This window comes from Tamandua tetradactyla, chromosome 23, assembly GCF_023851605.1.
Source record: "Tamandua tetradactyla isolate mTamTet1 chromosome 23, mTamTet1.pri, whole genome shotgun sequence".
NCBI lineage: Eukaryota > Metazoa > Chordata > Mammalia > Pilosa > Myrmecophagidae > Tamandua > Tamandua tetradactyla.
This window is the reverse complement of record NC_135349.1, coordinates 32,459,892-32,472,652: the sequence shown is the minus strand read 5'-3', so window position 1 is coordinate 32,472,652 and position 12,761 is coordinate 32,459,892. Positions and strand designations below refer to the sequence as shown.

Sequence of the window (12,761 nt, the reverse complement as noted above, 5' to 3'; positions counted from 1 at the left end):
CCATAATTTATCTGTCTTTTCTTCCTGATCTTCCCTGCTTGCTGTACAGTGTTCTTCTGGCCTCTGGAGTTTCAAAATAGTTGTTTCTGACAGCTCTTGACTGTTAAACAGTTATTTTGGTAGAAAGACTGAGTCCTAGAGTTCACTAGTCTGCCATCTTCCCTAAAAGTCTCCTAAACTTTTTTTTCCTTTTTAACTGTTTTTTTATTATATAACATATACAAAAAACAAACAAAGAAAAAAGCAATAGTTTTCAAAACACTTTTCAACAAGTAGTTACAGGACAGATCCCAGAGTCTGTCATGGACTACCAAAGCATCATCTCAGATTTTTCTTTCTAGGTGCTCCAGAACTCTGGAGGCTAGAAGGAATAAATATTTTTTTTTATCATCACAATCAACTTTTTTGTGAACAATAACATATATACAGAAAAGCAATACATTTTAAAGTACAGCACAACAATTAATTGTAGAACAGATTTCAGAGTTTGGTATGGGTTACAATCCCACAGTTTTGGGTTTTTACCTCTAGCTGCTCTAAGATACTGGAGACTAAAAGAAATATCGTTATAAGGATTCAGCAATCATACTGTTAAACTCGACCTTCTCTGTATAACTCCATCATCACATTTGATCATTCTCCCACTCTTTAGAGGTATTTGGACTATGCCCATTCTAGCTTTTTCATGTTGGAAGGCCTGTCAATAATAAGGGATAGGGAGATAGAACTAGCTGATGTTCTAGAAAGGCTGGCCCCTCTAGGTTTCAGTACTCCTCACCTTTTTTTGAAAAATATTTTTGCTACAAATAGAATTCTGAGTTGACTTATTTTTATTTCAGTACTTTAAAGATGTTGCTTCACTGTCATCTCACTTGCATTGTTTCCAACAAAGATGTCTGCTGTCATCCTTCTTGTTTATTCCTCTGTCCATAAAGCACTTGTTTTTTCTTTCTTTCTTTCTTTTCTTTTCTTTTTTTCCTTTGGTAACTGCTTTGAGATATACTTCACTAGCATACAATTCATCCATTTAAAGTGTACAACTCAATGGGTTTTAGTATATTTGCACTGTTGCGCAGCCTCAATTTTAGAACATTTTCATCCCCTTCCCCCACACATACACAATCCACGTTCTTTAGTTATCATCATCCCTTGTTCCATACTAGTCAGGGTTCTCCAAAGAAATAGAACCAACAGGACAGATCTATCTACAGAATATATATAAAAAGAGACTTGTTATAAGGAATTGGATTACATGATTGTGCAGGCTGAGAAGTCCAAATTCTGTATGGCATGTTGGAAGACTGGAAATATTGGAAGGAGTGATGTCTGTAGTCTGAGTCTACAGAGGAGGGCAGGAGGGGTATAGTGTCAAGGCAGAATTCCTTCTTATTCTTGAAATCCTCAGTTCTGACTTGTAAGACTTCCAATTCATTGCATGATTTCTACTCACATTGCCGAAGGTAATATCCTTTATCTAAGGTCAACTGCTTATAGATGCTGATCCCATCTATGAAATACTTCCATAGTAACAAGCAAGCCAATGTTTGAGCAAACAACTGGACACCATAGTCAAGATACTTTGACATGCAAAATTAACTACACACCCCCAAAAGAAATTCATACTCTTTAGTTATTAATACCCCTCTCCCATCTTCCTACACAGTCCCAGCCCTAGGCAACCACTAATCTATTTTCTGTCCTTATAGATATGCCTACTGTGGACATTTCATATGAGGTGACATATAATTTGTGTTTTTTTGATAACTGGCTTCTTTTACTTCACGTAACATTTTCAAGTTTTATCTATATTGTAGCATGTGAGTACTTCATTGCTTTGTATGACCAAATAACACTCCATTTTGTTTATTCATTCATCCATTAATGGACATTTGGGTTGTTTCCACTTTTTGGCTATTGTGAATAATGCTGCTATAAACACTTGTATAATTTTGGGGTGGGCATGTGTTTCATTTCTCACAGGTATATATGTAGGAGTGAATTGCTGGGTCAAATGGTAATGCTATGTTTAACTTTTGAGGAACTTCCAGATTGTTTTCCAATGGCTGTGCCATTTTACATTACATTCTCATCAGAAGTGTATGAGCATTCTGATTTATCCACTTCCTTGCTAACACTTGTTATTATCTGCTCATGCCTGGAGCAATCACTGGCAAAGGGGCATGGAATCATCGGGACTGGAAATTTGCTTTGGAATAACGATGGAGTTCTGATGTCAACGAATATATGTTACAGGAATACACATGTCCTTGTGATACACAGTCTATGGAAGGCAACAGAATCATAAAAAGATATAAAAGATGCAAATGATATCCATACCAACCCAGGAATGCTAAAATATAAATTCTCTATTTGGTACACCCAACCTAATTTTTACCCTAAGCCCTTATTCTGCCCCTCCCAGGAAAGTTCATCTATCACAGTTATGGAAACTCAGGCATGGGATGCAGCCAACTATGTGTGTTACAGACACTCTTGCTCTTATTGTATAGAAATGTGTAGAACAAATCTTTCGATTGGAAACCAGCTCTGGCTCAGAGGTATTTTATACTGCTGTCCATCCATTCTCAAAACACAATCCTGCTTTAATTAAACAGGCTCTGAAGCTGCAAAGCTACAGTGAACCATACCATCTCCTAAGGAAAGTGAGTCCACATAGTCTGTTTACTTGTTTGTTTATTTGAGTGAGCATCAATCCTAAGGAGAATGAGGATGGTGAGAGAAAATCTTTAATTTGATTTATTGTAAATCTGAAGCAGAGAGAAAAAATCACACAGGTGACTGAGTTTATTTGGAAGTAACCAAATCAAGCACATTGGTGGGGGCGGGGGGTGGGTATCTGGAGATAGAAGTGAAGTTTGGGTGTAGAAAAATAGAGGCTTTACATTTTTGTGTACCTGAGTCTGTGCAATGGTGAAATTTACATCTGCCACATCTGTTTACCTTTCTGTTGTCTCCAGCAGCCAGTGTGCACTTTAGCGACAGAGATCTTGCCTTGCACATTCCTTGAACATCTCTTCCCTTCTTTTCTCCTCCTTCTCAGTGCCTAGCACAAGACCTGGGACGCAGTACAAAACTACTTGTTTTGTAAAAGAATGTTTTGGTAAATGAATAAATGAGCAAACGAGGTTACTGCAGTAGAAGAAAATAAGCCCAGCTGATTTTTATACCGACCTGTTTAACTGTATCTTGATTTAGAAGAAAAACATTGAAATGCATGCTGACACACACACCTGAGAGAGAGCACACGCTATAACTAAGGAGACAGCCTAATCACAGAGCCAGACAGGGGCCCACCTGACTCCTACTGCAGCCAGGGTGGGGGTGGGGGGCGCGGAAGGAGTAGAAGGTTCAGCTGAAGCGCTCTCCCCTTCTCCAGCGGCTCCACAGTCTCCCCACCTCCACCTCCGCCCCCACTGCTCTGTGAAGCGGCTTGGAAGCTATGATGGCGGGGGAGGGGCGGGAAAGCAGCCCAGTTGGGGTTTCCAGAATGAGGCAGGATGGTGCGAGCTCAAACGCCCTGCAATTGCTGGAGCAACGGTGGCGACACTTGAGTTATTCGCAAAGGCTGGAATCCAAATGAGGCTGGCACTGCTCCAAGTCGCAGTAGCTAAGGAGGAGAGAGAAAACGTATTAACTATTCATCGAGATCTCTGCGTTGCATGGGCTCTGAGGGTTCTCCATCTGCATCCCTCCTTCTATCACTGATTTAGGAGGGCATGGGGGAGGGGGTCTCCTCCAGAGGCACTTTCTCTGTCAGTCTGTGAGCTGGGGGTGGGGGTGGGGGGCTGGAGTTAAGGCAGATTTGTCTCATCACATGATGGGGGACCTGCATCATGTGATGACTCCAGCGTTGTTGGAGGCAGCATGTGACTCCCAGGGCTACGTGGGCTAGAAAACAATTTAAATACAAAAACATAAGCAGGTTCCCCTCCTCTCCTTTGCCTTTGGTCTGGCTCGCCCTCCCTTTGGGTTGGTGCCTGACTGAATGGAAAAGCTGTCGCCTTGCGGCCACTAACCTGTGAGTGCCGGGTACCTAGAGACCAGGCCCTTTACCAAGGGCCCTCAGAAGCCGTGCCCCAGCATTTCGCAGCCCACTGACTCCCAGCCTGGTAAGTTCCTGAACACTTGGAGCTGTTATTTGTGAAGCTGCCCTCAACTGCCTCATCAGCATGCCCAGGACACCCGCTTTGGGCACAGTGGAAGGAAAGTACCTGTGGTTCTGGGGAGCTGCTGCTCTCGGGCCCTGCCACACACACGCAGCCTTCCTGGGTTGCAGAGCTGTTGGTGACACTGGGGTGCTTCTTCATCTCACTCTCCTACTCGCTTCCCAGCTGTCTGTCTTCCAGTCTCTCCTCTCCTCCCAGTCTGCTTCTCTGAGTCTCTCTTCCCAGCCTCTCACTTTCTCCCTCACCACACCCCCACTTATTTTCTCTTTTTATTCACCCCCACTTTCTTCCCCTCTCTCCTACTGCTTTTTGGAAGAGTTCCTCTCATCTTGCATTTTGAGATTTTTTTTTTTTTGGATACCTACATTTTATGTTCTTTCTATCTAGAACCAGCTTCTAAGGCCTTGGTGATTGGAAATGCACTGACGGTCCCTTCTAAGATGTTTTTAGGTTTTTCTTTCTGCTAAGACAGCATACATTGCTCAGTTCCTGTTGCATGTGCATGTGTATGCAGATATGGCGAGGGTGATTGATAAATATCTTGGGGCCTTCAGAACTGTTTCTGGGGTGGATGGTCACTGGTCCTGAGCTCAGCTGGGGGATCATCAAGTAATAGGAGGGGCAGTGACAGCAGTCAGAGACAGTGCTTTCTGACCCCAAGTGTCTGACTCTCTGAGGAAGAAATCAAACCTTTCAGCCAGAACCAAAATCCAGTGCTCAGTGCTTAGGTGTCATGAGGCATCTTGTAGAAGCTGGCTTGGAATTTGGGGCCACACCTTTGCAAAATAAGTCAGACCATTGGCGGAAAAACTAACTATGGGAAAGCTGAACATAAATTTAATCACGTAAGTGCCTGTAGCCACAAGGGAAGGAGATATTGGCTATGTCTGGAACTTGGAGTTGACTGTTATGCAGGCATGCTGACATCCATTCAACAAGAAATAGTTAACAGTTACTGAGTACAATGAGCCCAACACCCCAATGAGTAGGTGCTATTTTAAAACCCTGTTTCAGAGATAGTGAAGTAAGGCCCAGAGCTGTTAGGTCACTTGTTTGAGATTGCTCTGTTAGTGGTAGAGCTAGAATTTGAACTGAGGCAGTTTTTCCAAAGAGCTTGTACACATAACTACCATGGTAAATTGCCTAAAAAAAAAAATAGTTATGCCACAATTACTATTTGACAGGGACTCTGCAAGGTTTGGAGCTATTTGGTGAAAGAAACAGAGACACCCTCATTCTTACGGAGCTTACAATCCCATGGAGAAGGCAGCTATAAAAGCAAATCATCACACAAGATTATGTATTCTTTTGAATTCAAGTATTTGCTAAAGAAGGAAAATAATAGGGTGTCATGAGAATATGTAATAGGGATGGAGGGGCATGGTAGGGCATGAGAGAGGGTTGGTCAAAGGAGGGCTCAAAAATGATGTAATGTTTAAGTTGGAACCTGAGGGAGGAGCAGGAGCAACCAAGTGAAGACTCAGAAATAGCATTACAGACAGAGGGAATAGCATGTGTGAAGGCCTTGAGAAGGGAAAGGGCTGGGATTCCTTGAGGACCAGCAAGAATGATTGTGAGCCAAGGATAATGTACAAAGGAGATCAGTCTAGGAGAAGAGGCTCCCCAGATTGGGAAACCAATAATGCATTTCAGGTGGGGAAATAGCAAGATTGAATTTGCAATATGAAGAGCCCGCTTCCTCAAGAAGCATATTGGTTAGCTTTGCTGCATTACAAACTGCCCCAAAGCTTAGTGTCTTAAAACAACAATCACTTATAACTCATTATTCTGCTAGTTGGCAATTTCAGGTGGGATCGTTGGTGCAGTACTTCTGTTCTTGCCTGGGTTCATTTGAGTGATTAGTCAGTTGGCAGGTTGGCTAAGAACTGCGTAATCTTACATCGTCTCGCTCATGTGTCTGTTAATTGGCAGGGGCAATAGAAATAACTGGACCATGTGTCTCCATACTTAGCAGGCTAAGCCCAGTCTTCTTCTTATGACAGCTGGATTCCAAAAGCAGCAAGGGAGGAGAAGTTCTAGTGCACAAACACTTTCCAAGCATCTGTTTGTATCATCTTTGCTGGTGTTCCATTGACCTAAATAAGTTACATGATTAAGTCCGGATTCAAGAGATGGAAAAATATACCTCTTGTATGATGGGGGGAGAGATAGGCTAAAAATATCATGTCTATTTTTTTTTCCAATTCACTACATGAATTCAAGAAGGATGCTGTCTCCCCCTTTGGGAGTAACTGAAAGCCAAGAGGAAATCTGGAGCCAATATTGCTAGGATTGGAAATGAACTTAGACCTGGTCATCTATCGGGCTTTTCTGCTAAGAACAAGCAGAAGTCTAGTTCTTAGAACTAGAATCAGGAGGGGGTTTAAAAGGAGGTGGATGTGGTATAGCATGATTTCCTTCTCTTCTCATGGAGTTATCTGGGAATGATGAGGAATCTAGAAGACTTTGAGAATGTTATCCTAGAATGAATGGCTCTTATGGAACTCAAAATGTGGTCAAGTATTCTAGGCGAGAAATGTGCAAAGACATGGGTCAAGGAAGTATGTAATATGTTTGGGAAGTGGAAGGGAGGTGGTTTAGTTTAATTTCATTGCATTGGAAATGAAAAGGGAGCAAATAGATTTTTTAAAATTTTAGGGGCTAGAAATAAGATTTTTCAGATGGTTAGGGGTTGAAAGAAGAAACATTAAGGAATATTCCAAGGTTGGTGATACACTTTGCTAAGTTAGAAAGACTAGGAGATGATAATAAGCATTCCATGTTGAACCCATTGTGTCTGAGTTCCCTTTGGGATATCTAAGAAGATATACAATAGGCAGTGGGATTAACTCAAAGAAACTTAGACTTGATATGAAATCACCTAGAAGGAGAGTGTAGAGAAACCAAGCGAAGCCAAACTGGAATCCCAGGCTGCTCCAATATTTAGATATCAGATAAAGAAGGCATCCATGAAGGAGACTAAGAAAAGGAGAAGGGAAATCATAGAGTGTGGTTTCCTGGAAGCCAAAAATGATAACTGTATCAGGAAGAAGGAAATGATCAACTGGGTCAAGTAAACGGAGATAGCAAAGCATTTATTTGATTTGACAACACAGGTGTAGCTGAAGACAAGAACAATTGTGTGCAATGGTGAGAGTGGAAACCAGATTGGAGTAGACTCAAAAGTATCTTGATGATAAATAAACTGGGAAAGGGAACGTAGGAATCAGGCAATCTAATATTTGATATGAAGTCATTTGTTGATTTTGTTTTGTTGTTTTTCTTTTTTTACAAGAGCCTCTAACTAGTGGAGGTGGTCCGGTTGAAAGGAGAAGCGGGGATAGGATTCATAGTGTTTGTGAATGGATAGAAAGTAGTCCATCTTTTAGAGTTTTGCAAGAGGAATAATGAGAAGAAAGATGCAATGAATCCATGTAAGCGTGTAGATTTGGTATTGGGAGGACGAGGAATCTCCAATTGGTTGACTTTTTTTTAATTTTTAATTTTTGGTTGACTTTTATTTTCTCAAAGAAGTAAAAGGTAAAAGAAGAAAAAAGGACATATGAAGGGGAAGAGAAGGTATAAAATGGTCATTTTGGAGAGGGTGGAACCAACATGTCAGAGAAAAGCAGTAGGATTGCTGGGAGAAGCTGATTACCCACTGAAGAACGAGAGCATGTGTTTTAAATTTTGTAATTTTCCCCAGGAAAATTCAAGCACTGGGGTGTCAGCACCTGGAGTTGGTAGAATGTAATCCTCAAATGCAAATTGCAAGATCCTCAAGTGATTTTATGCATATTAAATTAAGAGGTGCGCTGATTTGTTTGTCATATGAGAAAATAGTGCTATTCTGGGCAAGAGGAAAGATAAGTGAACCCCAAAATGTCACAGTCACTTTTTTATTTTCTCCCCTTTCATAAAAATCAAATCTTGATTTAGCAAAATTCCACTTTTTTTTTGGCCCTGGCCCCTGGTTTTGATTTTATTTTACATTTTATTTTTTTTTAATTTACTTTGTTATTTTTATTTTATTTTTTTAAGTACCAAAAAAAAACACCAAATGCAAACATTCCTATTTTGATCATTTCGTTCTGCATATATAATCAGTAATTCACAATATCATCACATAGTTGCATATTCATTATCATGATCATTTCTTGGAACATTTGTTCCATTTGTGTCTATTCAGAAAAAGAAATAAAAAGAAAACAGAAAAAAAATCATATATAGCATATCCTCTACCCCTCCTCACTGATCACCAGCATTTCACTCTAAATTTATTTTAACATTTGTTCCCCTTATTGCTGTGTGTGAACACGTGTGTAGTTTGAATGAATATGTGAACAACGTCCATACACTGCAATTGGTTAATATTTCCATCAAATCTTTTCAAATTTATAGATTTCTGCTCCATCTCTTTATTTTTCCCTTGAATTTTTTTTTGCATGGGCAGGCACTGGAAATTGAACCTGGGTCTCTTGCATGGCAGGTGAGAACTCTGCCACTGCGCCACCATTGCCCGCCCGTGCTTGAAATTTTGTGTACAAGAAACAAGGACATTTGTCCTCTTTATTTTCCCAAAGTCTAGACCTTGCTGGTTGCTTACTTATGGTGTCATTTAATACGTTTCTCTGTCCTTTGCATTTTCTGTAAACTGATAATTGAACTAAGGGGAGTTGCCTTTTTAAAAAAGTGTAGTGAAATATATCATGTGTAAAGCATGTACTAAATATGCATATATAGCCTGAAGGGAAAAACAAAAACAAAAACAAAAAAAACTGTTATCAACTGCCAAGCATCTTAGAAACCTTTCAGTAGCATCTCTCTATATCATCCCTAGAGGTAATCTCCATCTGGGCTTTTGTACTCATAATTTTTCTGCTTTTTTTTTTTTTTTCAGTTTTATGACACATATGTTCATACCTAAGTAATATTGTTTTGTTTTTACAACTTTTTGATTTCTATAGATATAATAGATATTCTTCCTTAACTTGCTTCTTTATTTTTTGCTTTTTTGTTTTAAAATTAAATTGCTCATTATTTTGTTTTTGAGGTTCACCCACATTTTATGTATGTAGCTGCAATTCATCCATTTTCTCTGATGTAAGATAGTACACCCAAGTTTATTTACTATAATTTATCCATTCTACTCTTGATGGATGTTCGGTTTTTTGTGTTTTTTTCAGTTTGGAGGTATTATGAATAATGCTGCTGTGAACATCCTTGTACATGCCTTATCATGTACTTATGTAAAAATTTCCCTAAGCTGTGTAATTAGAAGTAAAAGTACTGGATCATAGAGTATGCATGAGTTCAACTTCACAAGAAAACGCCAAACTGTTTTCTGCAAGTTGCGTTTGTTAACTTTCCAATTCTTATACTTTTAAATTTCTTTTTCTTGCCTCATTGTATTAGGAAAGGCTTTTAAAATATTATAATAGAAAGAGTGAAAACAATTGTCCTTGTCTCATTCTGATCTCAAGGGAAAGTTTCCAACATTACACAATTAGGTAATGTGTTTGCTAAAGGGGTTTGAAGAAAATTCCTCGCTATTTCTATTTTGCTCAGAGGTTTTATGTTGTTGTTTTTATACCATGAATGTTATTTAAATTTTATCAAATGTTCTTTCTATGTCTTTTTTATTTTTATGTATGTATGTATTTATTTATTTGCATAGGCACGATTGGGAATCGAACCCGGGTCCCCGGCATGGCAGTGGAGAATTCTGCCATTGAGCCACCGTCACACTGCCCATATGTCTTTTGAGCTATTAAAATGATATTTTATTTTGCTATCTTTGTGTAGTGAATTATGTTTATTATTTTTAAATGGTAAGCCAATTCTGCATTTCTAGAATCATGTCAACATAGACATGATGTATCCTTATTATATGGCTAGATTTTAATGTATATGTATGTGTATATAGTATAACTAGGTTTAAATTAGCTTTTCTTTTGTTAATGAGTTTTGCATCTATGTTCACAAGAGAGATATGCTTGCAATTTTCCTTTCTTGTGATGTTCTTTTCAGATTTTGATAATAAGGTTGTGCTGTACTCATAAAGTAAGTTAGAAGTATTTCTTTATTTTATGGTTTCCGAAATAGTTTGTGTAAGGCTCATATTATTTCTTCCTGAATGTTAGGTAAAATTCACTGGTGAAGCCATCTGGGTCTGGGGTTTTCTTTATGGAAAAGTTTTAAATTATGGATTTAAACTCATTAATAGATGTAAGACTATTAATAGTTTCTATTTTTTTCTAATTTTTTTTTGACAATTTACTCTTTATTTATAGAAAACATGCAGTAAAATACAAAGTCCAAAAAAGAAAAAAAGTTTAATATTTTACATCTTCCATAATCTAGCATATTTCATAAGGAGTAGCCTCCACTTATTGTTACACCTGAGTAAGTTTTAACAAGTTGTTTTCCCTAGACATTTTCCCATTTCATCTAAATTTTCAAATTTATTTTTGTAAAGTTCTCATAATTTATTATCTTTCAATATCTGTTGGCGCTGTAGCAATGTCTCTTTTATATACCCTGATTTTTTTTCTTGATTAGTTTTTATTAGGGGTTTTATACTTTTTTTTAGAAGTTTTTTTAAAGAATCAACTCTTGACTTTGTTGATCCTTTTGGTTGTGTGTTTGTTTTCCATTTTATTAATTTCTTAGCTTTATAATTTGTTTCTAGTTTGAATTTAATTTGCTGTTTTTTTTAAGCACCTCTTGACACAGGCACTTAGAACATTGATTTTTCAGCCTCACTTCGTTTCTCATATATGCACTAAAGAGTATAAACTCTCTAAATCCAGCTTTAGCTAGGCCTCACAATTTTGACATGTAATTTGTCATTATCATTCAATACAAAATATTTTATAATTTCTCTTGAAAGTGATTGTTTAGAAATGTTTGCTTAATTCCAAAATGTATGGAAGAAGGGGATAGTTCTCTTTTTCTAGCTTAATTTGACTATACTACTATACTTAGAGAACATTCTATGATTTCAATTCTTTGACATTTATTGAAATTTTCTTTAGGACCTGTTCTGGTTTGCTAGCTGCCGGAATGCAACACACCAGAGATGGATTGGCTTTTAATAAAAGGGGATTTATTTTGTTGGTTCTTCAGAGGAAAGGCAGCTAACTTACCACTGAGGTTCTTTCTTACGTGGAAGGCACAGGATGGTCTCTGCTGGTCTTCTCTCCAGGCCCCTGGGTTCCAACAACTTTCCCCCTGGGGTAACTTCTTTCTGCATCTCCAAAGGCCTGGGCTGAGCTGCTAGTGCTGAGACGAGGAATGCCAAACTGCTTAGGCTGTGCTACATTGTCCTCTCTCATTTAAGCACCAGCCAATTAAGTCAAACGTCACTCATTGCAGCAGGCACGCCTCCTAGCCAACTGCAGATGTAATTAGCAACAGATGAGGTTCACATACCATTGGCTTGTGTCCGCAGCAACAGAACTAGGTATGCTCACCTGGCCAAGTTGACAACTGAATCTAACTAACACAGGACCCAATATTTGGTCAGTTTAGGCAAATTTCCCATGTGTACTTGAAAAGAATGTGTTTTCTGAATTTGTTGGGTGTAGAGTTCTATGTATGTTAATTACGTTGTTTGTTAATTATTTTGTGCCAGTCTTCTATATGCTTCTTGATCTTTCTTGTCTGCTTTTAAAAAATGAGGAACAGAGAAGTAAAAATATTTAACTACAGGTGTGGATTTATCTATTTGTCATTGAGCACCTTCATCCAGGGGTTCTTTTTTATGCTGTGGATCTCTTGCGTAGTCTCATGAAGTATTTGTATCTCTTCTTAGTATAAAGTATATAATACATAGAGTACACAGGATTACAAAGGAAACCAATTTTGAAATGTGTTCGTCAAAATGTTTTTAAAACAAATTAGTAATATACTAATATGTGCTTCCTTATTCATGTATTAAATTATAAGATCTAGTAGGAGGTCTCATACCACTGTAATTTTGAGGTAGTAGAGGTGTTAGTGATATTTTTAAGAATCTGCCACACCTGTAGTGCGATATGAAAATGTCTGTGATTTCTACATTAGTGACAAATCTCGGGTACTGCTGGTACTACTGTGGTTTGTTGCCACTTAAATAAAGAAAGGAAATGATACATTTTATTAGAATTTAGTGGGATTAAAGATATCCTTTTTTCCCATCCAAGATTCTGGACCCCCTGGGTTATATTCATAGACCTTAAATTAAGTGCCCCTATTTTAATCCAACAAGAGACTGAGATTATTCAAAGCTGAGCTTCTGTTTCTGTGAGAGATGATCTATTTCCCTTTTACCCTTATGTCTAAACAGTAGCTTTTAAGAGTCTAACCAAAAGATAGGGATATTTATTAGGGTTCCTCCTTGATTAGCCCTGAATTCCAATTGTCTCCCACTCCCCATCTTGCGACTCTGCTGCACAATTTTCTCATCTTCTCAGTCTCTGCCACATCATTCATTTAGAGGGAAAAAGCTATTCCAAGTGCCTGGATCACCTCTTTGGTCATTCTTCCTGCCCCTGATATTAATTCTACAATTCCTTGTTGACTTAGTACCTC

The 12,761-nt window shown here is 38.4% G+C and overlaps 1 long non-coding RNA gene across 1 annotated transcript in view; it reads left to right on the top strand.

Annotated features, from left to right (window-relative positions):
• Positions 1-3,885: 3,885 nt before the first annotated feature.
• Positions 3,886-12,761, top strand: part of LOC143667357 (uncharacterized) — a 120,592-nt gene continuing 111,716 nt past the window's right edge. Inside the window, exon 1 of the long non-coding RNA XR_013168007.1 lies at positions 3,886-4,130. This is a non-coding gene — a long non-coding RNA (uncharacterized LOC143667357). The remainder of the gene's footprint in view (positions 4,131-12,761) is intronic.